Below are 27,592 nucleotides of genomic sequence, written 5' to 3'. Positions count from 1 at the left end.
TACACTGCAAAAATACCGGTGTTAATTTAACACCAGCCTGGTCATATATCGGTCCACTACAGAGAGGTGTTGAATCAACACCAGTTAAGAATCAAACCGATATTGGTTTAACACTTATTGGTGTTGCGTAAATGCCAAATTGATCTTAGCCTAACGCCAAACCGGTGTTGTATCAACACCACTTTGGTGTTTTACCGATATTGATACCAGGCTGGTGTTAAATTAAAACCCGGCGCTTTTGCAGTGTTGACATTTACACTTTTTTTTATAATGGCTTGTTTGCGAAGCAGTCAGCTTGTCGACGCGTGATTCTAAAACTCCCTAATATTATTAACTTCTTCAGATGAGGCCTACATTATTTTACTATTACTCTATTCAAAATTCTGAGACTATATTGCTTTGAAATTCCCACAAGTGCCCTTTCAAAAGCCATATCGAAAGGAAATTAAGATTGTATGTTCGCGAGAGAGGAAACAGGTATATTGTGGTCTTGAGGCAACAGACAACAAAATTATATCCAAAAGTGACAGATTCGCAGAGATTGTCAAATAAAATCTTGGAAACGGAAATTAAAGATTGTTTAAACAAAGGAGAGTAGATAGGTAAAGATGGTAAAGAACAATAATGAAAGGGCAAACGGAAGAGAAGAATAGGAAGGAAAGCGACAAATGAAATTATAAAAAAGAAGAAAAAATGACATGGTTACAATTATTAATATGTCAAATGGAAAAAGAAGGTAAATACTTTTGAAAGAGGTGCAGGGAAAGCAAGCAAGAAATGTGAGAGTTGAGAGCTAGAGATCGAGAGGCTGCGCTCAAAGAGAAATACAGAGAATTAAATTAAGTGAATTGCGAAAACAAATATCTAAACGGCGGTAACGATTTTGATCAAAAACAATGACGAATGCATAATCATTCTTCATTCACTCAACTCAAATACTTATTCAGTTTATCTTTTATTGGGAAATTGATCTAGGCGCGCTAATTCCTGGCTTTTTGTACCGAGCCCTGACTGCGGTAATTACTTAGGATCAATTCTGAGTCCATTATTACCACGTGGGTAGGTCCTAATTGCCATGTCTGATCGCCGTAAACGCCTTGCCGCCCTGTCAGCCGTCAGCGACAAGCATCTTGGACCTCGATCGCTCCCGTGTAATAAATGAGGTTTTATTTATAGGCAAGATTTGGACAGATGATGACGTAACCATCTTAATGGCGGGAAAGCTAATACGTACAGTGCTGAACTTTCTCAGTCGCCTTTCTCTTGAGTGGGAGGTTACCCATGGCGCCACCATTGTGCTGAGAACAAAATGGTTTCGAAGGAGAAATCGGAAGAGAAAAAGAGGGAGGGAATAAGGGGAAGAGAGGGAGAGAGAGAGAGCGGAAGAGAGAGAGGGAGAGTAAGGGAGAAAATAAGCGCGGGAAGATGACTAATGCAAAAATGGTTGCTAAGCAACGGTTACCATGCATGTTCAAGGCAAGCTTCTGGAGTAACTTCGGATGCTGACTTTTACGAGAGATCATAATGCCACTTTACAAGTTTTTCAGTCGTACCTTTCATTTATATTGCTAAACGAAAAATAATCATATCTATAAAATAACTTGAAATCTACATAAGATATGAACGCATTTTTTAGGGGAAAAAAGGAGAAAAATCATTGAAATAAAAAATTCATTGTAATCCCTGATCGAAAACTCTGGGATTAGCTAATACAACATTGAAAAAGATAAAAAAATATCTTTAATAAAGAATATGTTTATTTAACAATTTGTCGTTAGCGGTGAGAAAAGAAACAAGCATAAACTTTTTTATAATTGATCTTTATTTTAATCAGAATTTAGCGTTTCATTGATATCGGAATAAACTGGTCATGGTATCAAGCGAAAAAGACTTCCCTATTGAATATACAGATTTTTCCACCTGACGTTGTCTCTTTTTTGGTGGGGAGGGATAATTGCCTTTATGACGAGCATTTTATTTAATTTGGATTCAGTACCTATTACATGGAAATAAAAATGCTATTAGTTCTAGATCTTTTGTGCAGTGAATCAAATAAAAGGATTTCAAATAGAATGCATTCTGTATTTCTTAAAAAAAAGTTACAATGTATCCAATTTCTGATAATACTCCTCGGCATCTCAGAGTGAAGACACATGCAATATATTGAAATTTACATTTTGTACCGGTAAAGAGATAAGTCAGCTAAATCCATTTCACAAAAAAAAGAGGTGTAGTTAGACATGAATATTTATTAAAACGAGGAATTGTATTTTCAGCTCAAGTTCACTTGTGACTCTTTATAATGATGTCAGACAGTATTAAGAGGGGAAATTTTGGGATTTTTTTCTATTGTATTGCACTGAATTTGCATGTAGGCGGCCTGTTTGGTCATTTTTTTCGGGAAATTTTGCTCGTCGAAGTAAAAGCAGATGACACTCAAAACATATCCTTGTCGTTTTCTTACGATTACACAAAAGAGGAGTGCATCGGTGATTATAACTTGGTTTTCTTATTTTTCTCCAATTAATATGATTTCAATAAATTAAGGAACACTGAATAATTTGGAAAATTTTTATGAACATATGATTGCTGATGATATTTTTTATTCTCCTACTCTGACTGAAATCTAAATCTCAGATGTTACTATCCTTGCTCGAGGCGTATATATCTGGAAAAAAAAAAACAAGTGGAACGCCTCTTACTCTGGCAGTCTCGCCTGCATTACGCGATTCGATAGGCCTATAGCAGCAGTGCTGACTTTGAAAACAGCTATTATTCACAAAAGAAAACATTCATAATATAAATTGTCATATGATAATAAAATGCTATGTTCATTGGCCCAAAATGACCTTTGACCTTCGTCAATTGACCTGAAACACGCACATGATGTTCAGTGATACTTGATTACCGATATATCTATTATTCATGAACGAGATCCATAAACTTTTAAAGTTATGATGCCAATTCAACGAATACCCCCATCATGACCAAAGTTAATTGACCTTATATGTGACCTGAAACTCGCACAGGATGTTCAATGATACTTGATTACTCTTATGTCTGTTTTATGAACTATATTCCATAAACTTTCAAAGTTACGATAGTAATTCAACAAATACCCCCAACATGGCCAAAGTTCATGGAACCTAAATGATCTCTGACCTTAGTCATGTGACCTGAAACTCGGGCAAGATATTTAGAAATACTTATTTACCCTTATGTGTAAGTTTCACGAACTAGGTTCATACTTTCTCAGTTATGTCATTTCGAAAACTTAACCTTAGGTTTAGATTTCGATATTGATCGATTTCCCAACATGGTCTAAGTTCATTGAGCCTAAATGACCTTCGACCTTGGTCATATGACCTGAAACCAAGGCAGGATGTTCACTAATACTTGATTACTCTTATGTTCAAGTTTCATGAACTAGGTTCATATACCATGTATACTTGCTCAGTTACGATGTCATTTCAAAAACTTAATCTTAGGTTGACGCCGCCGTCGCCGTCGGAAAAGCGACGCATATTGTCTTGCTCTGCTATGCAATGCAGACGAGACAAAAAAAACGCATCCGGGCAAGCCGGCGTCAAACTTCTAGAAATTTGAATTTAGGGACTAACACTGAAAATGCTAGCGCTGGACATTCTTTATTAATTTTTTGTCGCTCATTTGGCTATGCATCAAACAAAACTTTTCTTTTTTTCTCACTCTCACTTGTCCCACCCTTTCTACCTCGGGTACGCCACAGATCTCTCCTCATATACGCAAACTGTACAAACGGAAGGATAGTCATAATCAGCGTGTGAGATCGGCATTATGAGAGAGCCTGGGCAGGTGGAAAGAAAGAATAGACTGACAGTCAATGATTTAAAGATGAAAGGAGGGAAATGATCGTAGATTCCTACTATTCAGAGGGAAAAAAGACACCGATCAGGGGAAGAAAAGCACCAGAGAAATTGCAGTTAATTCGGAGAATAAAGATATATTTTAAAGAAATATAGAAGAATAGTGCAGGTGATTGTCTATGATGGAGGTTGGTGAATATTGATCAAGGCGAAGGTTTTGTCTAAAAATGGAAGACTAACAGTTGCAAATGACTTAGCAGGATGTATTCTTGAGCAACGGGCGGCATGTATTATGCAGGGGGGGGGGGGGCTGCTCCCTGTATCCCATAGGTGTGTTTTTTAAATCTTAAATACACTAAATGCATTGTGTGTATATGTATAGAACATCGCTATGATTGCATGTGTATACTTGTACTATTACATCTCCGACTAGCGTGGGGCACTAAAAAAAATCACGAAAAAGTACACCGACATGTTCGGGTAAACCTATAATAATAATATAATATTCCGCATTTATATAGCTCTTAATACATCGGAACGACGTCTCTAAGCGCTTTACAGACATATTATTACCCCAGTCATCGGATCCTTGCATGCCCGCATACAATGTATGCACCTTCTCCACTCCCTGGGGAGCATTCCAACAAGAGTTCCAAGACTCAATTGCTAGGCATACTACATATAGGCTTTCACATCCTACCGGGTACCCATTTAACACCTGGGTGGAGAGTGGCAAAGTGTGGATTAACGCCTTGCCAAAAGACGCTAGGCCATGGTGGGATTCGAACAAACGACCCTCTGATTACAAGGCGAGAGTCAGAACCGCTACACCACGACGCTTCCACGCGAACTATATACAAGTCCGATCTTATACAACCTGTTCTTGTTTTGTCAAGAAAGTGACATCAAACTTCATTTCTGCCATTAGCATCCTTCTGTGAAAACAGGATTTTTAAGTGGTACTTGACTATTAAAGTAATATTTGTGAAGGTTCGGTGTAACCAGTGTCACATTTTACACATTTTGAGTTTCTATTCAACGGGATAAAGGGACAAAATTTATTTGAGTAGATCAATATACCCACATTACTGCTAAGTACAATTTGGAAACTGGTTGCTCCAGCCATGGACCCCCTACAGCAGGTCCATGCTCCAGCTTATAGCACTATACAGCCTTTCGGGGAAAATGAATCTGTCATTAACGTTCTTTTTTTTTTGGTAAGAACTACATTTCAAAGTCTTTTTAACGATATTTTTCACACCGACATACAACGGTAGCCTGCATGTATAGGGGAAGGTAGTTTACCTATTTATCAATTTTTCTAAATATGCTGATTTTCTTTCTTTTCTATCCTCTTCGGTCTTTTGACGGAAGGCATCATGGAAACCACCGAAACCATCCGAATTCGGCTAGAATCGGTCCGAATTTATTCGGAAGAATTCGGTGTGGGTGTAACCCTGGCTTTAGGGAAGCCACCCTCTGCCTTTGTACAATGATTATACTGATTGGTCTGGAATGTCGGAAAAATTTCCATCAGATTATTTTTTCTTCCAAAGAATAATACAACCAAGCCTATTTTCTTTGACCCTTCTGCGTCATCAAACATTATATTTACCCGGTAATAATTAAATATTCAATAGTCTCTCTTTGTTTATTCAGGGTTATAGTATTTGGTCATTGAATACATTATCAATACGTTATGAAAGAAGCAGCTGCCGTGTGTGTTCGTGGTGATAGCTCCCAACATGCCCAATGATCGTTTGGCGTTCACCAATTGGTTAGGGTCGTTTTTTGCAGCTACTTTCTGGGTTTTAGTTTAAAGGGAGTCGCTCTCTTTGGAAAGGTTGGAAATGTTGATTTCGATAATCTGTTGCAATTTTGATGAATTTGATTCTTATATTTATGGATAATCAGTCACAAAATGTGCGATATTCGCCATAATATTTCTTCAATCTACACGTATATTTTGACTGAAGTATATTTCTATCCATTCATATATCTAAGACTGCACATTTTAAAATTTACAGTGTTAAAATCAATGCCCGTCGGGGTGATGTTACAATACAACACCATCGGATGTTTAATACACCAAGGTGTTTTGATATTGCACCAAAAGATTCCAGAGACCCTACCAACCACAGTTACATCAAAGGGTGCTGAACTAGCACTATACGTTTAACAAAGTGTAAAAATGCTTCATGCATCGCCCTCTCACACCTCCGATTGTCTTGGTGTAGATTTAACAACACTACTCTGGATGAACACGGAGTTGGAAGTTGGATTTGCATTGATAAATTTTGTTTTAATTCTTGTTAATATGCATTTGGATGTTGATTGAAGGTTTGCATGGTGGCATGTACAATCGCTGATGTGGTTTACGGTACACCATGTGGAGTATTATAGAAACAGTTGATAGAAGAAGAGAAAAGAAATGGATAGGCGAGAACGTGGAAATTTGAGAGTAGAGTAATCTTTCTTGAATGTAGTCCTGAAAAGAACTGTAAATCAGAAGAGATTGATGAGTTGAAACAGCTTGAGTCAGAGGCGTCGATCCTGGGGGGGCAGGGGGGCGATCGCCCCACCAATGAAAATATTGGGGGGGGGGCAAACATATCATTTTGCCCCCCCCCCCCAATAATTCCGGATATGCATTAAAAAAAGACAAGATTGTAATGTTCAGCAAGCGAGATTGAGATACACAACTCGTTCTTTATTTAAAATCGTGCTCAAAATGTCCGCTTTTCAGATTGGAATATAAAAATTTTCAGCTCGCGCTTTGCGCTCAAACCCATACTTTTCATGATTAAATTGGTGAATGTAAATGTCCCATTTTCAGTTCTAAGCCTCAAAAGAACTGCTTCAATTTGCAATCATCTTTTCTTGGATATATAGCTTGTTCTTTATCAAAAACGTCCAGTAAACTGTCATTTTTTCAGAGCGAAATATCAAAATTTTCAGCTCGCGCTTCGCGCTCGCATCTATTCTCTTTTAGATACAAATCTTAATCATTGGTACCAAAAATGCTTAGAATATCAAGTTTTCAGCTCAGAATATAAAGAAATTTGAGCTCACTCTCGGCACTCGTACTATCTGTGTAGTGAGATACGTGTCTGTGTCTCATGAGTCATACATATATATAGATATATACATATATATATATATATATATATATATATATATATATATATATATATATATATATATATATGTGTGTGTGTGTGTGTGTCTGAGTGTGTGTGTGTATATATAATATATATATATATATATATATATGTATGTGTGTGTGTGTGTGTGTGTGGGTGGGTGTTTTGTACGATCGAGCGCCTTTGGAACGTTAATGATTTCGCCCCCCAATCTGAAAAATGGATCGACGCCCCTGGCTTGAGTAGTAGGATGGATGAGGAGATGCTGGCTTGAGTCGGCGAGTAGAGATGATGAGTATAGAAGCAGTAGAGAGACTCGACGTTTCGGGCAGGTTGACTGTCCGTCTTCCTCAACCGGATTATTTACGTATAGCCATACTAATGTGTCGCTTAAGTTTGAGTAAAATGATAAAATTTTGTTATTATTCATTTTTAAGTTCTCAAATCCTTTTGAATTCAAAATAAATCTGTGCTTAATATACCATTTAACTGTCCTTTATACATGAATGATTCACAATACATGTAAAACAACAACAACAACAAATTATTTTCCCCCTTTTGAAAAAAGCGGGGTTTTTTTGTTGGCAAATTTGAAATGAAGCAAAACTCCCAAGGTTGCTTTTCATGTTAGATAACTACATATATAATAAGATAACCATTGAAGTCCAAAATGCCTCTTTTTGACAACTGAATATGAGAAAATTTCTGGGAGAGGACGCTTTAAATCTGATCAGCGGTATACTTTTAAGTTTCCTGAAATTAATACTCGGTGAAAAGATTATCTCTAAAACAATTTTGCATGTTTGAAATTGTAGAATACTAAGACATTAAATGTCGTTTCTAACTATATATCACTGTCTCAGTATGCCAAATATTAGACTCCGTGTATCTCTCATGCAATAATAAACATTACTAAGTGTAGACACACTTGTTGCTTGTCATCATGCCCAATAATTACTTGGGCATTAGGATATAAAAAAAAAAACCCGGTTATAATTTCCTCGCGTTGTGCAGTGTGTACGAATAACGTAATAACACGGACCATTGGCGGCGCACTGGGATACCATCGGCTATTATCCAACACGCTAAAATTGGTAATTCATTAAGCACCCACCAAGGACCAATATTGCAGTGCCAAAATTAGATTATAATTTGGCGTTCGAAATACAATGATCGACTAGTCAGAGTTCGATATGGGAACAATAAGGTATATGGTGGTGGTGAATAGGCAAACTGAAGAGGAGCGAGGAGGGAATTATTATAATCATAGCTCTTCTCGATATGTTTTGGTGATGTGGAGAGGAAAACAATCATTGAACAAAGTAGAAACTCGTTGATGATTGCTTCAAAAGTCAATATCTATATTTTTGCCCACTAAAGAATTCGAGTGTTAGGTCAACACCGAAATTGGGTGCAACGTATACGTCTCCATTATAATGTAGATGGATGAGTCAGGAGGGACATTACCCCATCCCACCAAAATTACAACTTCTTCTTCTTATGTTGGTTTGAGTGGCGATTAGTCATTTGTCGCCATTGACTCTATCTATAAAATCTCACCTCTCACATAATGATATTATTTGACTATTGTCGCCATTGACTCTATCTATAAGATCTCACCTCTCACATAATGATATTATTGCCAATATGATATATATATATGAAATATTTTGTGTGTGCATCTTTCTAATATGAAAAAGATAATTATAGTATATACAAAAGTTTGTCGTAACTCTTGTCAAGATGGCATATAAACAAATCTTCACCAAAAACAAGCCGCTATCTTCAGCCCAGTTCCAACTAGTTGCGCTTGCCCTGCCCTTTCAATCATGCAATCATACCGGTCAGCACAGTACATTTGCCGATTTTTCGGACATAGATGCCTAGGTCACCCATGCATAGACGTTTTTTTATGGTGGCCTTTCTTGCCAACGATTTTTTGTGTGTGTTTGTTTGTATGGAATATGTCGCAAGATAAATTTGAAAATAAATTTGCCCCTTGCCATTCACTAAAGCCTGGTCTCACCACTGCATTAATTGTAACAATATCGTTGCAAGATACTTTGCTTACGAATCAGTGTGGTGTTAGACTAATACCAAAACCGATGTTGTTTAGCACTTCTCTGGTGTGGACATATATAGATTCCGGGCTGGTGTTAAATCAACACCGGAGTTTTTGCAGTGTGACCTGTTCACACGTGAATCTTGAATCATCATTGTAGTGATGATTGCTATTGTAATCGTGACTGTGATTAGCGTTCGTGATTCTAATCATGTTCTAGTTTGGTTTCACACGTGCTAAATAGCCGTCAGTAGCCTTATTTTGACAAGCAAAAAAAAAAAAGGTTATCGACCAAAATTTTCGGTGGATGTTGCACAAAAAGCAATAAAACCCAACCCCAACAACAAAACTATAAATCAACAATCCTCCAAATTAAGACTATGTAGAAAAGCACACGTTAAGAGCTTTGTCTTTATTCCAGACCCAGTCATTTAAGAAATAAGTTTAACCATCTTAAAAACATAAGACTTTTTCATATTCTTATTCCTGTAGAATAACACGAGTATTATGCTTAGTCTTTCGTCTAGACCCGGTTATTTAAAAGATAAACACATATTGAAAAAAACAAAGCTAAGACCAATCTTCAAAATTAAAACCCGGTTAAAACGCTTGGGTTCAGAGTGTTGTCTTTACCCCACACCCAGTTCTCTTCAAAATACAAATCAAGCGAAACATTAATCTTAAAACTTAGACCCCAGCATCTTCCAAACTATGAAAACTCTGTGAAAACGCATACCAGAAAAACAACAAATTAATCATAGGCGTAGATATTCATATCTGAATTATACACGCGTTAAAATTATTATTTTAAAAGGACAAAAACACAATATGTCTATATAAGAAGAAAATAAAAGAAAGAGAAAAGAGGGAAAAATGCAGGGAAAAAATGAAACAAGAAAAGAAAAAAGAGAACAAAAGAAAAGAAACGAAAAAAAAAAAGAAAAAGAAAAAAGAGAAAGAAAAGGAGAAAAGAAAAGAAAAAGAATAGAAAAAAAAGAGAAAAAAGAAAAACTAAGAGGAAAAAGAAAAATAACAAGAAAAGAAAAGAAAACAGAAGAAAAAAAAAATAACAAGAAAAGAAAAAAAAAATAATAAGCTGTTGAAAATGAACAAAAGCTGTGGCAAGAATAGTCAATTCTGACTGGTTGCCAACCAAGGAAAGAAGAAGAAGAAGCTATTCAGTGTTGAAAAGATTGCGGGGTCTTTTTTTTTTGGTTGTTGTTGTTTTGTTTTTGAATGATTTTTTTTATAATGGGTCTGGAGGAAAGACTATGCTATGTTTACATTTTGTTCAACATTAATAAGATCGTGGGGTCTTTTTTTAAATTATTATCATTTATCATTTTTTATTTGCTATTTGAAATATTTGGGTCTGGAGGAAAGACTACGCTAAACTTCTATGTTATTCAACATTAAGAAGAATTAATTTTGGGATCTTTATTTTGAAGATTGTTTAAATGTTATATATAACCGGGTCTGGAGAAAAAAGACTGTGACTTTGCGCTATATGAACGCACTATTATAGGGTTTTAGTTTAGAACAGATTTGCCAAAAATCCCTTCAAATTTATGGGTAAAGTTATTATTACATTTGTGGGCGATCAAAAACTATTACATTTATGGGCGAAGTGCATTATTACATTTGTGGTTAAAATTGTTACATTTGTGGGTAAAGGGTTTAAGTTTTTAGTTTTAAGTAACCGGGTCTGGAGAAAAGACTACGCTTGATTCTCAATTTAATCTTAGCGCATATATTCGCAATACGCGTCATATAAGTTAAAACAACAACAAAGACATTTATTCCACCAGTTTTAATTAACTGGGTCTGGAGGAAAGACTAAGCTCGATTTTCATTTTTATTCCACTGGAATATCATTATCGTATCTTAGTTTGGACTTATATTATAATTTTTGAAATAACCGGGTCTGGAAAAAGAATTTGGACTAATATTATAATTTTTTTAACAACCGGGTCTGGAAAAGAGACTTTGCACTTTTGTGCTATATGAACGTATTACTGTAGGATTTTAGTTTAGAACGGACTCGCCAAAAATCCCTTCAAATTTATGACATTTGTGGGTAAAGTCATTATTACATTTGTGGGCGATCAAAAATTATTACATATGTGGGTAAAATGCATTATTACATTTGTGGGTGAAATTATTACATTTGTGGTTAAAGTTTTATTACATTTGTGGGCATTATTACATTTGTGGGCGATTATTACATTTGTGGGTGTAACAGGGGGACACCTAAATTTTTTGGACAAGCAAAAAAAAAAAAAGGTTATCAACAAAAGATTTAGGGGGGATCGCCCCCACCTCAAATTTAGGGGGGGACAGGTCCCCCCGTCCCCCCCCCCCCCACCGCTTCCGCCGCCTATGATTATAACAAAATCGTTATAACGATAACCGCCTTTGACCTTAAATTTTTTAATCGCTGAAATTCATTGGTAGTCTGTGACATATATTTCTTTAGTAGTTTGGTTTAGGCTAAATAACATTTTTGGTGGTGAGGGTTAATCTATAATATAAGACAATGAATTAGGATTTGCCTAAATAATTACATTTGTGGTTAAAGTTTTATTACATTTGTGGGCATTATTACATTTGTGGGCGATTATTACATTTGTGGGTGTAACAGGGGGACACCTAAATTTTTTGGACAAGCAAAAAAAAAAAAAGGTTATCAACAAAAGATTTAGGGGGGATCGCCCCCACCTCAAATTTAGGGGGGGGGACAGGTCCCCCCGTCCCCCCCCCCCCCACCGCTTCCGCCGCCTATGATTATAACAAAATCGTTATAACGATAACCGCCTTTGACCTTAAATTTTTTAATCGCTGAAATTCATTGGTAGTCTGTGACATATATTTCTTTAGTAGTTTGGTTTAGGCTAAATAACATTTTTGGTGGTGAGGGTTAATCTATAATATAAGACAATGAATTAGGATTTGCCTAAATAAATTATTTGGTTAAAGGTCAAGTCCACCCCAGAAAACATTTTTTTTTAATAAATAGAGAAAAATCAAACAAGAATAACGCTGAAAACTTCATCAAAATCGGATGTAAAATAAGAAAGTTATGACATTTTAAAGTTTCGCTTATTTTTCACAAAACAGTTATATGCACAATTCAGTGATATGCAAATGAGAGTCGATGATGTCACTCACTCACTATTTCTTTTGTTTTTTATTGTTTGAATTATACAATATTTCAATTTTTACGAATTTGACAAATACGACCCTCTTGTTTGAACCACACAATGTTAAAACAATGGAATCCCCACATGTTCAGGGAGGAATGATTTTTTTTTCACATGGCAATGAGGAGGAAATTAAAATATTTCATATTTGACATAATAAAATACAAGAAATAGTGAGTGAGTGATGTCATCGTTCCCCTCATTTGCATACCGACCCGGATATGCATATAACTGTTTTGTGAAATTAAGCAAAACTGTAAAATGTCATTACTTTCTTAATTTAGGTCGGATTTTGATGAAATTTTCAGCGTTATGCTTGTCTGATTTTTCTCTTTCTATTCAAAGCAGCTTTTTGTTGTGGTGGACTTGTCCTTTAAAGTTGCGGCATTTGATATGCTTTTGGGAGGTGGCAAAATTTGCACCAATTTGCAAATTTTGCACCAATTACTTGCTCGTTGCTCCAAAATGTAAATGTCATCATCGAATAGTCTCTACATTATAGATAAATAAAATATGACTAAGTAGTGATATAAAATGAATATGCATTTGTTACACGGATGTTGAATTTGGAACAATTATTTTGGATATCAGAGGATGCTAGACACTGTTAGAAAATTTCTCTTGAAAAAAAAATAATAAAAAGTTCCTGCAGCAGTGTCTCTGGAACACTTGTAATCTTAGTGCAATGTTTAATCATTAATCATGTATTATGAAAATTACAGAAAATTGGTTTTGAAACCTTTCAAATTTCCTTTATTAAACTTATTTATTTCCTTTGTCACAAAAAACATGACAGACCTTTTGAATTCGCAAAAAAAATTCCTGTCATTTTACAAAAATATTTATTCATTATTATTTTTTTTTCGGGGGGGGGTACGATCTCATTTTTTCTGTAAATTTTTTTTTTTTCTAACAGTGCACAATGCCTTCCTTTAAGTTATAGTGCTAACGTTTGTGTGTGGGTAGTAAAGGTCTGATATATATCACATAGTTAATGATCATCATGTCAAATGAGAAACGCGCTAATGGAACATTATCGCTCTCTGTTTGCGCACTGCTTATACCTTAGACCGAACCCTTTTTCTGTTATAGAGTGAATTTAATCTGGATTCTATTTCAAGAAACCCAGTTACTTTTTTCAACTCCCTCCAGCTTTTAACAAAATGGGTAGCTGGACGACATTATTATGACCACGAGCATGACGAGCATCGCATGATTTCCCTTTTTTTCTTTCATCATTGTCGCCCTCAATCAGCCCTTTCTATCTATCTCTCCCCCTTTCTCTCTGGAAACATATCACGCACACATCCACCCTCACATTCTCCCTCTCTCCTATTCTCTCAGCTCCGCTCCTTTTATTACTCGTTAACTTAGGCCCTATTTTCCTTCTTCCCCGTTAGATACATTTTTTCATCGTTGCCGACGTCTTCATAAAATCTATTCACTCAGATTCACGTTTCTATTACGTGATCCACCATAAAGAACAATTACGTAAGTCGTAGGCCTATCTCCTACCAGCATAATGGTGGTTCAGTGATATCGACAAGGAGACTCATGTGAAAAATACCCTATCATGCAGGGTTGGATATTGCCCGGGAAATTCCCCGTCCAGGTGGGAGATACTTGGAAAAACTTGTAAATGCTGGGAATATACTTAAAGGACAAGTCCACCCCAACAAAAAGATGATTTGAATAGAAAGAAACAAATCAAACAAGAATAACACTGAAAATTTCATCACAATCGGATCTGAAATAAGAAAGTTATGAAATTTTAAAGTTTTACTAAATTTCACCAAACAGTTATATACACATCCTGGTCAGTATGCAAATGAGGGGACCGATGACATCACCCACCTACTATTATTTTTGTATTTTATTATATGAAATATGAAATATTTGAATTTTCTCATTGTCATGTGAGCAAAGTTTCATTCCTCCCTTTAACATGTGGAATTTGATTGTTTAAACATTTTGTGGTTCAAACAAGATGGCCATAATTATTGTCATATCCGTAAATAATGAAATATTGTATAATTCAAACAATTAAAAACAAAAGAAATGGTGAGTGAGTGACATCGTCAACTCTCTCACTTGCATATCACTTAGTTGAGCATAGAACTGTTTTGGGAAAAATAAGCGACACTTTAAATTGTCATAACTTACTTATTTTCCATCTGATTTTGATGAAGTTTTCAGCATTATTCTTGCCTTTTGATTTTGCTCTATTTATTAAAATCAACTTTTTTTCTGGGATGGACTTAACCTTTAAGATGTATAAGTATATATACATGGTATATGGATTTGCTAGGATACGCTTGAGAAACACTGAACAATACCTGGAAATATTCAAGAAATATTATATTAGATATAGCCAAGCGCGATCACTCCATAGCGCGTCACGTGATATGATCGAATATGATCAGAGTATTTTTCAGTGTTGTCATTTGTGGATTTCTATCTTAGAGATGTATACTAATTACTTATATCTCTATGATTTCTATATCCATATTTTGAACATTTGGGGATTTTGTGAAGCCTTTGGGGATAGAAAATATTATTTGGGGATTAAAATAAATTTTGGGATTTTTCATGCATTTTAGGGGATTTTTTAATGTTTTGTTGAAAAGCACTAAGATTCTTTATTTTTCAGTAATATGATGCTGTATATCGTAAAATGTACATCAGCGCAATTCCTCCGCAATTAAACCGATATATCTCTATGGTTGTACGATCAATGCAATCTCCTTTGCATCGAAAAAAAATGCTGTGTATGGTGTCAACAAACCAACGCATAATAACTACACACAAAAAACAGAAACTTGCATGTGTTAGTAATCGTACTCAAATGTCAAAATAATTTTGACACTATAGCGACATACTTTGATGAGTACTTTCACTCAATGAAGGTACTTTGAAAACTCATCTTGTCGAGTATATTTCATTTGACACTATAGTGACACATCAAGTGAGTAAATTTGAATAACTCAATCTAATGAGTAACTTAACCCAGTGTAATGAGTATGTTTAAAGTATATTTACTGACTTTTTGAGTATGTGAGCATATTACACACTTGATTAGTTTTAGCGATAATCTGACGATTAACTGCGCTGAGAAAATGAGTAGTATATGACTCTTGTATGTGAGTTTTGGGGTGTTGAGATCATGCATCCAAGTAATTTTACTCGGATCTCGCGTTAATTGCTTGCGCGCACACGTGATACCGGCCAAATGTGCATAGCATGAAGACTTTTCTGGGAAGTTCTACATGTCTTTTTATTTATTTTCCCCCTTTTCTTCTATAATTACTTTTCTTGACAATAATAGCTTAGACCTACGATCGTCCATGACATCATGGACGATGTCACTTATTTGCCCTCCTCATAAATGACTCCAGCAATCGTAGCGGCACACTGGCCTTCACTCCCTTCTGGCCCCGGGGTAGCGGCGCAACAACAGGCTGGTGTGTGGTTACCCAAACCGAGAGGCGTGAGCCTCGGATGGATGAGAATGAAAATCAATGCACCCTGTTGTCACCATAAATAGCATTTATGTTTGCCCCATACATGTAGGTCTAAGCTATTATTGTCAAGAAAAGTAATTATAGAAGAAAAGGGGGAAAATAAATAAAAAGACATGTAGAACTTACCAGAAAAGTCTTCATGCTCTGCACATTTGGCCGGTATCACGTGTGCGCGCAAGCAATTAACGCGAGATCCGAGTAAAATTACTTGGATGCATGATCTCAACACCCCAAAACTCACATACAAGAGTCATATACTACTCATTTTCTCAGCGCAGTTAATCGTCAGATTATCGCTTTACCTGGCTGTGAGTTTTTTCACCCGTTCTGCTATCATACCTTACAAACTTGAAGAAAAACTCATTTGTACGGATTGTTTTACATACTTTCACTGACAGGGATACTCAAGAAAAGTAGTTAATAAGTAATGTCCTTGAAAAAAAGATCAGGTGTAACAGAAACCCAGATTCTCGAGTAAAAACACATACGTTACGAATTTTTGCACTTAATTCTTTATGTAAAAAACAATTTTACTCATGGAAAATAGTTCTCGTTTTTTGTGTGTAGTTTGGGGCAATAACCATGGTAAATGTCCTCACTTTTTTCAAAAGTTATTGTGATTTCAAAAATTTGGGGATTTAGGGTCTAATTTGGGGATCTTTCGAGTGCCTTTTGGAGATTTTTTTTCAGCTCGGACCTGGCAACACTGGTATTATTCCCAGCCGGTCCACCTTCGATGAATATACCGTATTGACCAGCCGGTCCATGATTATATTTTTCTACGTGTATGGCGGCCTCTCGTGGAATAGATGTTACCAATGACACGGATATAATTATGTGGGACTGAAGTAGCAATCGATTGCATTCGATCAACACTCGATATCAATAGGAATTGTGAGTCCGACGTCCGAATTGCGAACGTTATAGGCCTTCTTCAGTTACTATATATGGAGCCTATAGATAGGCCTATGTGTAGGCCTAGACAGGAATAACCGTAGTGTCTGGCGATTTATTTAACACTTTTGGATATCTGACTTGGCTATGTATTAATTGGTGAGTGGAGCCAGATCGAGGCTTATCGTCAAAACAAAGATGGTGATGTCTGATGAGCAATGATGAATTAACTTAAGAACAGATTAGATAAAATTGGCATTTTGGACGATAAAGTTAGCCTGTTGGGTAAGCCTAGATCTCGATTTAGGCCTAACGTTAGATCTAACGTTTATAAGTTCGGTCTAACTTTTTTACCGTACATAGTTAGATCTAAAATAAATCTAACTGTAGTGTTAGAGTCTAACCCTAATAAGAGTCTAAATAAACAGTTAAAGAAAATACGTGTATTATTTCAAGCATCGCGATTGGCCAATACGCGTCACATGACATCCAACTTTTTTGGTGCACTATAAGGTGTGCAACGAAAATTGACATTGCACGCTCAAACATAACAGTGCAGTAGAAGTCCAACAAAAGTGTACTGTAACTTTTTAAGAATTTGTTTCTGTGTTGCTATTTTATAAACCAAATAATGCATTTGCTCTGTCGTGTGTAAAAGTAAATGCAGAGAAAGCTCGGTTTCTTCAGATATGGTGCACACTGGGCACTCGCCGCCAGCGGCTCGTGCACAGTCCGGCACCTATATCTAAAGAAACCTCGCGTGCTCTGCATTCCCACTAACGCACTCGGCTGCATGCATTATTTGTATACTATCTTGCTAACGACACGTTACACTCTAAAAAAATGAAGTGCTGATTTAGCACTTAATGTCCTTGTAGTATAACTAGTAGGCTTTAGATACTGACTGTACATTGAGTGCTGATTTTCTTGTTCAAATTTGAATGACTAAGTCAGCACCCAAAGTCAGAGTCAAAGTGCAGTAAAGTCTATACAAGGACCTTAAGTGCTAAATTGGCACTTCATTTTTAGAGTGTAGACTCTAGATTCTAGATCTAATAGCTGTATACTAGGCTAGTATATCTAGATCTAGTGTTAGATCTAATGCTAACAAAACATTAGAATTGGTCCTGGACTGTCTTGTTTCGACAGCAAATCAGGACCACCACCAACAGTACAGTCGCGACCTAGTCTGACATAGATCTAACGTTAGTTCTAGATCTAGTAGAGGCTAGGCCTAGTCATGACTCATGTTTTTATCTCATCCCCAAGTTAGATCAGAATCTGCACGTGACCATGGCTCAACATGCATTCTCGGTCCGGCCTTGGGTCCTGGACCGGACTATAACAGTTAGATCTAAAGAAAACTTCTTCATTTTGATAGAGTCATTCACCGTATAGCGAACCTTCTAATACTAATAGTACCAGCTCCATCAGTAACGTTAGAGTCTAGATCTACTGCATGCATCGTAAGTTAGACCTAAATGTTACTGGAGTAGGCCCTACTAGGCCTACTATCTAATGATAATAATAGTAATAACGGTTATTTATATGCGCTATACACAAAAAGTATCACAGCGCTAACAATTGTCAGAAATAAAATATAAATATAAATCTTAAGTAACAAAAAAGTATAGAATTGTATATATTAAATTGCATCAACTATTGGTGTTCTCAACTGCGCCAGATGAGGCATGGTGGCCTCTTGCTTGCTGCTTCGTTCACCAACAATTTAAGGGACAAGCCCGGTCAGCACATCATTCACAGAAGCTCTAGTATAGCACTTGATGCCACCAGGCCCCAGATGGGTTAGCCAAGTCAAACCAAACAGTGATAGCAAAAATCATCAAAACAAATACATATTGAATAAATGAAAATAGAAAACTAGATATTTGGAAAAAGATATGACTTGAGTTGTCGTTTGAAAGATGATATGGTCGGTGTTGTACGGATGGTAGAGGGGAGTGTATTCCAAAGTCTAGATCCAGCTATACTAAAACGTTTTTCTGCTATGGAGAGGTTTGTTCTCGGAATAAAAAGTTTGGTGGTATCATTCAGGGAACGTAGATTACGAGCAGGTGTGTAATGAGCAATTGTGTTTACAAGATATGAAGGACCAGTACCGTTAACCAATTTATAAATGTACAGACAAAGTTTGAACATGACACGTTGAGAAAAAGGGAGCCAAAGGAGTTCCCTAATCAAAGGAGACGTATGAACATTGCGACCTACTGAAAACACTAAACGTGCGGCACGATTCTGAACACTTTGAAGTTTTTTCTGATCTTTAACACAAAGAACTGAAAAGAGACTGTTACAATAGTCAAGTCGAGAAAGTACAAGTGCCCTAACTGCATGATGGCAAGTTTTTTTCATAGATAAATATTCTAATGCACCACAGATTCTTAAGATGGAAATTACAGGTACGTACAGTATTACCGACATGAGATGAGAGTGTAAAGCACGAGTCAATACATATGCCAAGATTCTTAACTTTAGAGGATAGTGCAATTTCTAAATCTAAATCTAAATCTATCTTCATCATTCAAGGCTATCTAAATTCAAATATAACAGATATTGACTGATGGGTGAGTAAAAAAACATTTTTTGGATCGCCTGAAGGATTTATTTTTTCCATCGCGATCATCATTTTCCCTCAGAACTGCGCGCTTCGGGAAAATATAAAACCGGCGGTCCAATTAGTGTTTACAAATGTTACACCCCATCAGTCAATATCTGCATACTATTTCTTTGCATTTCCAACTATTTTCCATTTTCCTCAAAAATTATCGAGGCGATATTTCCCGGTATGTCCCACCCGTATCTCACTCAAGCCAACCCTGCTATATCAGTATCATACAATCTCAGAAAAAATAGCTATAACTTTGCACCTTATTGTAATTTTTGTATTATGAAAAGAGCAGACCGACGTCACACAAAGAGCGGCACATTATTTTAACGGTGCACATTGGAACCTACTCTGCGCGTTCGCTTACCACAAAAGTGAGCACCTATGAAGTTGTATCTCGATCTTTGTACAATATTTGTGAAAGGTGCAAACATGGCAAAGGTACTAGGTGCACCTTTTAAGATGCAGCTCCCGGTGTGACATTGGGAGAGAAAGGATCACAATCTCACTTTTTTTTACATTGGGTGAGAAAGGATCACAGTCTTGCCTATCTTGCTTATAGAGCAATAACTGATATTTCTCTTTTACCACTCGAACTTTTAATAAAGCTATTTGTAGTCCTGTACCTATTATTAAATATATATTTTGAAAATGTATTGTACCTGACGAATATTCAATCAAATCATTTCATTTATCATCCTAAAAAATCTTAGACCCATGAGTGAGCTAGTGATAAGCCATTAGATATGATATTAGTTATCAGAATTAGAAGATGCTTGGATAGAAATTGATGAGAGTGTATCATCCACGGATATAGACGAAACTATCAAATCCCTGGCACTGACTGAGTGATTACCTATTATCTGTTTGTCAGAGAGTGTTTTCTTTCGTAAGAGGAATGATGAATGAGGCACATTTTTAATGTGTCTTTTGTTTTCTGTACTTGCGTTTCTGCTGGCATTTTACCATCCTCTAACTCGCGTGATTGCAAACAAAAGTAGCGAGTAGTCTGCAGACTATAGATCGGTTAATTGACATACACCTCACGAGTGATGTAGCTAAGAAAATGCGTCGGATTCATTTATTATTTTTTATGAAAGATATGATGAGGTTTATGTTTGCTATATAGGTTAAGCAATAACGGGATCGGCGACTTACTCTGACGTATACATAGGAGGGTTTTGAGGGACATTTACCCTCCAAAATTTTCACAACCAAAAAAACAATGGGAAAAGGCAGAAAATGAAGAAAAAAAAGAAATTGAATATAGTATTGTTTTCTGAAAATTATGTCAAAATGTAACACAAGATTATTTTTTGTATCAAGGAGGTCAATTCTATTTTGCTGGCTTGCTTTGCTCGCACGCAGCTTTTTATAAATTTAGCCCCATACGCCATACTGTCTAGCCCCTCAAAATTTTATCCAAAGTGGTGATATAAAATTGAACATAAAAACTAAAACATTCTAAGCATTTCTTCCAAAATAAAAATCATATTTTTTGGTTGCGTGGGCATTTTTGTTTTTCATAATTTGGATTGATTGATTGTTGTGACGCGATATCTTTCGGGGGAAACCCCATACCTTACTTGGTAAAGCCACATACTTTGTACTTGTCACACGGAGATAGAAATTAATCTAATCAGTGTACATGATGGATAATGCTGTGAATGATGTGTATCGGGGAAAAGCAAATATAATGGGCAGGAAGAAAAGTCACGTGGGACACATTCGAAAAATATTTTCAACAGAGTCCCATAAACCTGGTGAGTCTAGGATATTTATCATTCAAAATAAACCGCAGATTAATTACATAAATACAAATCTTTGAAGTGCTCGGAGGACATTTATCATTCCGTTCATTCAAATTGATTTTCTAAGCGAATATTTCGATGAAGTAAGATATTTACAAAGACTCAATTTGGAAATTTTCCAAGAGCAAAGTTTTAAAATTTCTACATTACTGAAAACATTCATCCCATTTCCTCCTATTTTGATGATTTCATAACACTTACTTGCTTTTTACAATGTTTTAAAATGGATCTATGCATTGAATATAATAATCATAAAATGGGCAACGTAGCGTTATATATCTTTATATTATCCCATGTATTTTATGTTTCAGAACACCGAAACCGTTTAAGACAGAAAAATGAATGCTCTCACGTTGAGATATTTATAACGTACATATGCGATATAGCGTGCTTGGCATGGCAAGAAGGAATCCTATTTCAACAATGGCATCGATTGTGTACATAAAACCAAATCTTTGTATTCCATGAAATCGTTATCTGCAAATGCATTGACACATTCTGGAACAGTTGAACAATTTTTCATTTTGTTTGGCCAGGGTAATATTTTCCTGTAGTATTGGTATTTCTCCAGATGAAAGGTGCCGTATGAAACGAAACAAGCGTCGTAATTCATTTCAAGTATTGACCAATAATTCCCTTCCCCCCCCCCCCCCGATTGAGCATCCCAATTACGTGTACATCGAATAGTGAAATGAAATTGGTCATGTCGAGCTGAGTCGATTTTTAAATGATGGATTTACATAAAATTAATGCATCAACTGTATTATTAAAATGAGTAAATTTCTAATTGTAATAAATAAGAAATAAAATGGTTGTGACTTCCTGAAAATAAGTAATTAATCAAAATAATTTTGAAGGCAGATATTTATATTTTAACCATCTCATTCATGTTAACCAGGAACGATTTAATTGGTACCAGTGGTGGTCTCATTCAACTTAATTCGATCTAGAAGTCTCCAGATGTAATCGGTAAATTACCAATTCGTCTATTGCCAACTCGTCCTCTCGTGACAATGGTCTACCTTCATTTAGGCCGTTCCGTCCATCCACATTTCGTCTAACATTCACTTTGTCCAAAAGCCATTTGGCTCAATAATCACTTCGTCTAATCATCAGTTCGTCTAAGACAATTTCTTCTCATAGACCTGTTGGTCTAAATCCCATTTTCTTTTCATTCATTTAGCCCAATTAACACTTAGTCATATACCAAATGGTATATGGACTTGCGATTGGACCAACTAGTTATAAGACGAAATTGCAATTTGACTAGTGGATAGTGGACGAAGTGATGGTATAGACCAAATGATAGTAGACGAGTTGGCAATTGGACGACTGATTATACCATGGACCTATTAGGTCCATGATTATACCAATTGAAAATAACAAAAATAATAACCAAGCTGATGACAAACGCTTTTAGAGGTAGAGGGGGGGGGGGGGTAGCCACACATGAGAAAAGGGGGTGAGGGAAGCGGAAGGGGGTTACCGCTTTATATCCCTATGATTGCCAACGTAGCGAAATAATTAATGAAAAGGTGGGGAGAATAGGGAGAAGGGGGGGGGGGAGAAAGAAAGATGATTATGAAAAGGAGAGTTGGGGGTTACACAAGTCTTTCTGGTTTCCCCATAATTCACTTGAGTAGAGTTTGAAGTCATTGTCTTGTCCATCCACCCCCCCCCCTCCCCTATCTCTCTTCCTCTGAAAATATTTCTGAGGCACCCCAAGCGATTACGCCAAACTGAATTGGTTTTGTCATTCATAATCCTATAGGTATACCTGAAATGTGAAGGTACGTTTAGTACGTTTATTCTTATTATAATGTCAGAAAAGCTATGGGTCCCATGTAGGCTATTTTTTTAAAGCAAGTGCACACCTACTTACTAATAATGCATATAGCATTTGCATTCATTTGAATGCAGGATTGTCGATTAAATGCCTTTCTCACGGGCATAGGTGCCGCGGCCGGGGATCGAACCCCGAACTTCTTATGTACCGTCAGGCACCTTAGACCAATCGGTCACGGCACCTCCACTAAACGAAATAATGCCTGTACCCCCATTCCCCTCACCCCCCCCCCCCTCCGGCCGCTGGTAGGAATCTGTTCTCGACCCGGTCAAGGCTGACAGGTGTTAATATCTGTCTTTCAGTTCGCCACGGTTTGAGAAGCAATATTATTTTTTATTGTCGATTTATTTTCAGTTTTAAATATTAAATTCATATCCAAGTTTAACAGATTATACGCCTGCTCGGTAACAAAATCGGTGAAAGTACACGATGTTACGACACATTCACGCAAATGCGCAAACAGCATAATGAAAAAGAATAACTTGAAAATAACTACACTTTAGAGTCACAATGACTGCACTATAAACTTGATGACGTATGTGAATTTTCAAGTTTATTTATAATTGAAAAAAAGAGAAAATTCTCAATTTGTGAACAAATCCATTACTTTATGTCATTACATTAGGGCAATTCAAAGAAAGGTGACAAAAACATACGTATATCCAGGGGCGGATCCAGGATTTTCCAAAAGGGGGGCACATTTTTCCGAGGAAAAATTAGACAAGCAAAAAAAAAAAGTTTTTTTACTAAAAATTAAGGTTTTTAGCTAAAAATTAAGGAGATTTCGTTCCAGAAAAAAATCATCAAGCAAGCAAAAAAAAAAATGTCTTCACTATCAAAAGGGTGGGGGGCACACTTCTGTTTCAACGGCATGTTTACATTATATATTTTAATTTTGCTTCTCAAGGGGGGGGGGGGGGCACGGGCCGGCTGTGCCCCCCCCCCCCCCCCCCCTCTGGATCCGCCACTGCGTATATCTGTTCTCGATCTGAAATGGTAACCTTTAATTTCCAAATCACATGGGAGAAGCATCCCTACCATGGAGGCCGCCCACGCATCCCCTTATCTATAGAAAATATGTTGATTAACACGAGCAGCTAACTGATGGATTAATACTCGCGTCACATTTAAACCTTTCACTAATATACTGGTGAAACATATTACGTCCGTGCTGCTACTCCCAAACAAAATTCCATTGTTGCGTGTGAGTTCATGAAACCACGTGACTTGCCAGGACACGGATTTTCCTTTAGCCGATGAGGATCACCTGCCTTTGCGTTGCTGTCGTTGTTATGAAAATCGAATATTCTTGAATTTTATTCAATTATTCTCATTTTTCGTTTGTGCGTCGATTGTTATTATTCTAGCAGAGAAAATGCTTTAACATGTTCTAACATCTTAGCGTATTTGTGTATAGTACAAATACATATGTATGTATTTCTGCCAAATTATAGGAATGATTATTTCGTTCTTTATGTTCACATTTTATTCAAACAATGAAAATATCTTTGTCGAAGCAAACATCTTGATAACCCAGGGAGCTCCCGCCCGCGCAGCGGGCGGGAGCCCAGGGGCTTACCGTGTATTTGACCATAGTCACCGGACTAGGGTGATTTATGGTCTAAATATTTCTCCAAATGAATTGTGAAAACAGAAAGTATACACTTACCACGATTATATGGATGAAGGTCTAACAAGTGGCAGTTTCCTGACATCTGGGCACAGCTAGACTGGAACCTCAAAAAAACGAAAAGTTCTCTCCTTCTACCCAGTCTCGATCGGCCATTTTGTTACGATTTTTAACAAAAATGGCCGATCGAGACGGGGGTAGAAGGAGAGAACTTTTCGTTTTTTGAGGTTCCAGTCTGTGCCCAGATGTCAGGAAACTGCCACTCGTTAGACCTTCATCCATATAATCGTGGTAAGTGCATACTTTCTGTTTTCACAATTCATTTGCCATGGAGAAATATTTAGACCATAAATCACCCTAGTCCGGTGACTATGGTCAAATACACGGTAAGCCCCTGGGCTCCCTAGGTTAACATCTTGAATGCCTGCAAAATTTATCCCCAGATCAATGCAAAAAAATGAAAATGAAAAAAAAATGAAAAAAAAACATTAAAATCAATTTTTGTCTCGCCTGCATAGCAGAGCGAGACTATGAGCGCCGCTTTTCCGACGGCGGCGGCGGCGTCAACATCAAATCTTAACCTAAGGTTAAGTTTTTGAAATGACATCATAACTTAGAAAGTATATGGACCTAGTTCATGAAACTTGAACATAAGGTTAATCAAGTATGACTTAACATCCTGCTTGAGTTTCAGGTCACATGACCAAGTTCAAAGGTCATTTAGGGTCAATGAACTTTTGGCCAAGTTATGGGTATTTGTTGAATTACTATCATAACTTTGAAAATTTATGAATCTAGTTCATGAAACTAGGACATAAGGTTAATCAAGTATTAGTAAACATCCTGCCTGAGTTTCAGGTCACATGACCAAGGTCAAAGGTCATTTAGGGTCAATGAACTTTGGCCAAGTTGGGGGTATTTGTTGAATTACCATCATAACTTTGAAAATTTATGGATCTAGTTCATGAAACTTGGACATTAGGTTAATCAAGTATCACTGAATATCCTGTGCGAGTTTCAGGACCATGATCAATGGTCATTTAAGGTCAATGAACTTTGGCCTAGTTCATAAAACTTGGACATAAGGTTAATCAAGTATTAGTAAACATCCTGCCTGAGTTTCAGTTCACATGACCAAGTTCAAAGGTCATTTAGGGTCAATGAACTTTTGGCCAAGTTGGGGGTATTTGTTGAATTACCATCATAACTTTGACAATTTATGGATCTAGTTCATGAAACTTGGACATTAGGTTAATCAAGTATCACTGAATATCCTGTGCGAGTTTCAGGACCATGGTCAATGGTCATTTAAGGTCAATGAACTTTGGCCTAGTTCATAAAACTTGGACATAAGAGTAATCAAGTATCACTGAACATCCTGTATGAGTTTCAGGTCACATAACCATGGTCATGATGGTCAAAGGTCATTTAAGGCCAATGAACTTTGGCCGTGTTGGGGGTATTTATTGAATTACCATCCTAACTCTGAAAGTTTATGGATCTAGTTCATAAAACCTGGGATATAAGAGTAATCAAGTATCACTGAACAGTGAACATCCCCTGTGAGTTTCAGGTCACAAAACCAAGGTCAAAGGTCAGATAAGGTCAGACTTAGGCCATGTTGGGGTAATTGTTGAATTGACATCATAACTTTGAAAGTTTATGGATAGAGCGAATAAAATGTGGACATGGGTGTAGTTGACAAGTCTTAAGTCACCGTTCAGATGTCATTTATGGTCAATGAACGTGATATTATGTCATTATATGAATGGTATTTTGTGAATGATTATTTTATAGTAGTTTTCAAAGTTAGCACTGCTGCTATATTAAATCGCGTAATGCAGGCGAGACTGCCAGAGGCGTTCCACTAGTTTGATGTTCGGAATAGAGATCTAAAACAGAAATAATCCGAAAATTCATGTTGCCCAATTGCCCGGCAGCCACTTTGGAGTTCCAGTTAACCAAACAGGGTAACTTCCAACTTGTGATCTGACGCGGCCGGGACTTGAACTCTCGACCTCCCGGTTGTGAGACGGACGATCTACCAACCAAACAAACACACCGGTCAATGATGCAGTTGAAATAGGATTTAATTACAATAATTTTGATGAAATATCATAATTCAGACCATGGCCTATCAGAAGGGAAATATATGTGTAAAATTCGACAAGTAACCATATTCACGTCCCCACCCCCCCCCCAACAAACTGGGGTTGTTTGGGTGTTGACATCATTTTTCTAAAAAGTCGCCGAAGGGCTGCGCAGAGGATTTTCGTCATATCAAATGGTCTGTTTAAAGGAAGCATTTTTTCCTCTGAAAAAAACCCAACAACTGAAGATTCGAAAGTTTCTTGACCTTCCTCGTAGAATGGAAGACTGCCCGTGGTGAAACGAAGCAATGGAAGCTTCAAAGTGCAATTCTATGCCATTAAAAATATGTGCTGCGTAACTTTCAAAGAAAGGGGGGGGGGGCACATTTGTGTAAGTCCGGCATATTTACATTAAATATACTGACAACTCCTCTGAAACTAATGTACATGATGACTGCATGTAATTGTAATGATTTCTATGAAACCGTATTTTGGAATCAATATCACTGTAAAAAAATCAACACTATATTTGCCGCCTGATAACCATCATTAACACCCTCGATAATCTATCCTTGGGCGTCAGTGCATGCATCACATCACGTTTACATCTTTATAAGCCAAATTGGTGATAAAAAGGTCATAAATTGTGTGTTAATATCATGCGTTTTCATATTCTGACGTAAAAGACTTTTATCAGTACCTTGAATCATCCTTTTTCCCTATAGACTTGGTAGCTGGTACAGATCCCCAGGGAATTGAAATTACTTTGAGGTCGTACTCTGCAGATTCATTTTAATAGCGTGTATGATCTTAGTTACCGAAATATGTATTTGCTTTGCTTCCCTAATGCAGACGCTATATAGCAACATAATTTCTTTTTTAAATTTAATAGGTTGGAAGGAGAACCAATATTTTGGCATTTCC

This window comes from Lytechinus pictus, chromosome 5, assembly GCF_037042905.1.
Source record: "Lytechinus pictus isolate F3 Inbred chromosome 5, Lp3.0, whole genome shotgun sequence".
NCBI classification, from domain to species: Eukaryota; Metazoa; Echinodermata; class Echinoidea; order Temnopleuroida; family Toxopneustidae; genus Lytechinus; species Lytechinus pictus.
This window is presented reverse-complemented; position numbering follows the sequence as displayed.